Genomic DNA, 5,000 nt, shown 5'->3' on the forward strand with positions numbered 1-5,000 from the left:
CCAGGGGACCGCGGATGACTGCTCGTGCTGGCCTCGTTGGGCGGCATTGATGGTCGGTTGCAAAGAAAATGCGCGATTGCTCGTGTCGGGGACTGGCAAGCCAAGGCCAAGCGAGCCATGGCAACGCGGATGGTGGCTCCAGCTGGCGCCCCGGCACTTTCTGTGGCATTGATGCTCGGTTTCAAAGACAAACGTGCGCAGGGCCAGGGGACCGCGGATGACTGCTCGTGCTGGCCCCGTTGGGCGGCAATGATGGTCGGTTGCAAAGAAAATGCGCGATTGCTCGTGTCGGGGCCTGGCAAGCCAAGGCCAAGCGAGCCATGGCAACGCGGATGATGGCTCCAGCTGGCGCCCCGGCACTTTCTGTGGCATTGATGCTCGGTTTCAAAGACAAACGTGCGCAGGGCCAGGGGACCGCGGATGACTGCTCGTGCTGGCCCCGTTGGGCGGCATTGATGGTGTGTTGCAGAGAGCATGTGCGATTGCAAGTGTCGGCCGGGTTTGGGTTCCCTTGGGCTTTCGGGCGCCTTGGACGCAGTCTTGCGAAGACCATGGGCACAAGGCCCCGTCCTGGCCCCTTGTTCGATTCGCTCTCGTCTTGCGCTTGCTTCCAAGGTCCTCCATGACCTTCCCCATGGCCTTGCTAGATCCCCCCCATGACGCATGACCTCTGTCCGTTGATTGGTTTTGAGTGCACACCATGCCCGGCTTGGCACCGTGTTGTCGCGTGAGTGGCATTTGGATCGTGCATGGTGGTGGGCTACCTGCCAATGCGCACAAGCCTTGCACACTAGCCTTGCGCACGAGCCTTGCACAAAAGCCTTGGACACAAGCCTTGCGCACAAGCCATGCATACAAGCCTTGCTCACAAGCCTTGGGCACTGGCCCATCGCACTAGCCTTGCACACAAGCCTTGCGAACTAGCCTTGGGCACGAGCCTTGCGCACTAGCCTTGGGCACTAGCCTTGCACACAACCCTTGGGCACTAGCCTTGCGCACCAGCCTTGCCCACAAGCCTTGCACAGCAGCCTTGCACACTAGCCTTGCATACAAGCCTTGCACACTAGCCTTGCACCCAGGCCTTGCTCACTAGCCTTGGGCACTAGCCTTGCGCACTAGCCTTGGGCACTAGCCTTGCACACAGACCTTGGGCACGCAGGCCTTGCACGCTAGGCATGCTTGGGCAAGCAGCTCCCGCAACAAGTCGGCGGGTGTAGGCATGGTTGGGCGCAGATCCCGCATCGTCTCGTCGCGTCTGGGCGCAAACCCGTCGCGTCTCGTTGCGTCTTCAGAAGTCGTCGCTAACAGCACCTTTGGTTGCCACTGGTGGTTAGGCGGGTTGGTTGCGCAAACCCTATAGGAGGGTGGCATGCTGCGGGGCGCTGGAATGCGCAGGTTTAGGGCGTTTTTGCCCGGATAGGCACTGGAATGTGCTGGTTTTGGGCGTTTTTGCCTGGACAGGCTAAGGAATGGGCATGCTTTGGGCGTTTTTGCCCGGATAGGCACTGGAATGGGCTGGTTTTGGGCGTTTTTGCCTGGATAGGCTAAGGAATGGGGCATGCTTTGGGCGTTTTTGCCCGGGCAGGCACTGGAATGCCTGGCCTTGGCTGGGCATTGCTGGGTTGGGCTCCCTTGGCCTTTCAGGCGCCTTGGATGCTGTCTTGTGAAGACCATGGGCACAAGGCCATGGCATATAGTGAGGAATGGACCACGGTTGCCAAGGTTGCGCAAGTTTTGGGCATTTTTTGCCCGGATATGCCCAAGTATGCCCCGATAGGCCCGTTACGCCCCGGTATGAACGCGTATGCCCGGATAGACTCGGTATGCCTTGGGATACATGCGAATGCCCCGATAGGCTTGGTACGCCCCGATATGCGCACGTGTGCCCCAGTAGGGCTCGGTATGCCCCGGTATGTACGCGTGTGCCCTGATAGGCCCGGTATGCCCCGATATGCACACGTGTGCCCCAATAGGGGTCGGTATGCCCCGGTAGGTACGCGTGTGCCCCGTAGTGCACGTTTCGCAGAACTCCCCGCATGTCCCGCCCCTATATGTAATACTTACTTACTTACTTACTTACTTTCTTGCTTGCTTGCTTGCTTGCAATGGTTGGGAGTGCCCGGCATGCCCCGCTGCAGAGACCAAGGGCGCAATGACTTGGCACCGCGGATGCCGGGACTCCGGCACTTCCCGTGGCACTGATGGTTGGTTCCAAAGACAAAAGGCCGTGCAAGGCCACCGCACCGCTGATGATTTTGCTCGTGCTGGCGCCGTTGTGTGGCCAAAGAACATGCGCGAATGCTCGTGTCGGAAGGGTTGGTGTCCTGGCCCCGTCGGGTGTCACGAATGCTCGGTTGCGAAGACCATGGGACCAAAGCCATGGCACGTCGGATGATGGCTCCAGCTGGCGCCCGGGCACTTTCTGTGGCATTGATGCTCGGTTTCAAAGACAAACGTGCGCAGGGCCAGGGGACCGCGGATGACTGCTCGTGCTGGCCTCGTTGGGCGGCATTGATGGTCGGTTGCAAAGAAAATGCGCGATTGCTCGTGTCGGGGACTGGCAAGCCAAGGCCAAGCGAGCCATGGCAACGCGGATGATGGCTCCAGCTGGCGCCCCGGCACTTTCTGTGGCATTGATGCTCGGTTTCAAAGACAAACGTGCGCAGGGCCAGGGGACCGCGGATGACTGCTCGTGCTGGCCTCGTTGGGCAGCATTGATGGTCGGTTGCAAAGAAAATGCGCGATTGCTCCTGTCGGGGACTGGCAAGCCAAGGCCAAGCGAGCCATGGCAACGCGGATGATGGCTCCAGCTGGCGCCCCGGCACTTTCTGTGGCATTGATGCTCGGTTTCAAAGACAAACGTGCGCAGGACCAGGGGACCGCGGATGACTGCTCGTGCTGGCCTCGTTGGGCGGCATTGATGGTCGGTTGCAAAGAGAATGCGCGATTGCTCGTGTCGGGGACTGGCAAGCCAAGGCCAAGCGAGCCATGGCAACGCGGATGATGGCTCCAGCTGGCGCCCCGGCACTTTCTGTGGCATTGATGCTCGGTTTCAAAGACAAACGTGCGCAGGGCCAGGGGACCGCGGATGACTGCTCGTGCTGGCCCCGTTGGGCGGCATTGATGGTGTGTTGCAGAGAGCATGTGCGATTGCAAGTGTCGGCCGGGTTTGGGTTCCCTTGGGCTTTCGGGCGCCTTGGACGCAGTCTTGCGAAGACCATGGGCACAAGGCCCCGTCCTGGCCCCTTGTTCGATTCGCTCTCGTCTTGCGCTTGCTTCCAAGGTCCTCCATGACCTTCCCCATGGCCTTGCTAGATCCCCCCCATGACGCATGACCTCTGTCCGTTGATTGGTTTTGAGTGCACACCATGCCCGGCTTGGCACCGTGTTGTCGCTTGAGTGGCATTTGGATCGTGCGCAGGACCAGGGGACCGCGGATGACTGCTCGTGCTGGCCTCGTTGGGCGGCGTTGATGGTCGGTTGCAAAGAAAATGCGCGATTGCTCGTGTCGGGGACTGGCAAGCCAAGGCCAAGCGAGCCATGGCAACGCGGATGATGGCTCCAGCTGGCGCCCCGGCACTTTCTGTGGCATTGATGCTCGGTTTCAAAGACAAACGTGCGCAGGGCCAGGGGACCGCGGATGACTGCTCGTGCTGGCCCCGTTGGGCGGCATTGATGGTGTGTTGCAGAGAGCATGTGCGATTGCAAGTGTCGGCCGGGTTTGGGTTCCCTTGGGCTTTCGGGCGCCTTGGACGCAGTCTTGCGAAGACCATGGGCACAAGTCCCCGTCCTGGCCCCTTGTTCGATTCGCTCTCGTCTTGCGCTTGCTTCCAAGGTCCTCCATGACCTTCCCCATGGCCTTGCTAGATCCCCCCCATGACGCATGACCTCTGTCCGTTGATTGGTTTTGAGTGCACACCATGCCCGGCTTGGCACCGTGTTGTCGCTTGAGTGGCATTTGGATCGTGCATGGTGGTGGGCTACCTGCCAATGCGCACAAGCCTTGCACACTAGCCTTGCGCACGAGCCTTGCACAAAAGCCTTGGACACAAGCCTTGCGCACAAGCCATGCACACAAGCCTTGCACACAAGCCATGCATACAAGCCTTGCTCACAAGCCTTGGGCACTGGCCCATCGCACTAGCCTTGCACACAAGCCTTGCGCACTAGCCTTGGGCACGAGCCTTGCGCACTACCCTTGGGCACTAGCCTTGCACACAACCCTTGGGCACTAGCCTTGCGCACCAGCCTTGCCCACAAGCCTTGCACACCAGCCTTGCACACTAGCCTTGCATACAAGCCTTGCACACTAGCCTTGCACACAGGCCTTGCTCACTAGCCTTGGGCACTAGCCTTCCGCACTAGCCTTGGGCACTAGCCTTGCACACAGACCTTGGGCACTAGCCTTGCGCACTAGCCTTGCCCACGAGCCTTGCACACTAGCCTTGCACGCAGGCCTCGCAAGCTAGGCATGCTTGGGCGAGCAGCTCCCGCAGCAAGTCGGCGGGTGTAGGCATGGCTGGGCGCAGATCCCGCATCGTCCCGTCGCGTCTGGGCGCAAACCCGTCGCGTCTCGTTGCGTCTTCAGAAGTCGTCGCTTACAGCACCTTTGGTTGCCACTGGTGGTTAGGCGGGTTGGTTGCGCAAACCCTATAGGAGGGTGGGATGCTGCGGGGCGCTGTAATGCGCAGGTTTAGGGCGTTTTTGCCCGGATAGGCACTGGAATGTGCTGGTTTTGGGCGTTTTTGCCTGGATAGGCTAAGGAATGGGCATGCTTTGGGCGTTTTTGCCCGGATAGGCACTGGAATGGGCTGGTTTAGGGCGTTTTTGCCTGGATAGGCTAAGGAATGGGGCATGCTTTGGGCGTTTTTGCCCGGGTAGGCACTGGAATGCCTGGCCTTGGCTGGGCATTGCTGGGTTGGGCTCCCTTGGCCTTTCAGGCGCCTTGGATGCTGTCTTGTGAAGACCATGGGCACAAGGCCATGGCATATAGTGGGGAA

Source organism: Tasmannia lanceolata, unplaced genomic scaffold (genome assembly GCF_043159265.1).
Source record: "Tasmannia lanceolata isolate RefF3 unplaced genomic scaffold, GAP_Taslan_0.1 ptg000036l, whole genome shotgun sequence".
In the NCBI taxonomy this organism is placed as follows: Eukaryota; Viridiplantae; Streptophyta; class Magnoliopsida; order Canellales; family Winteraceae; genus Tasmannia; species Tasmannia lanceolata.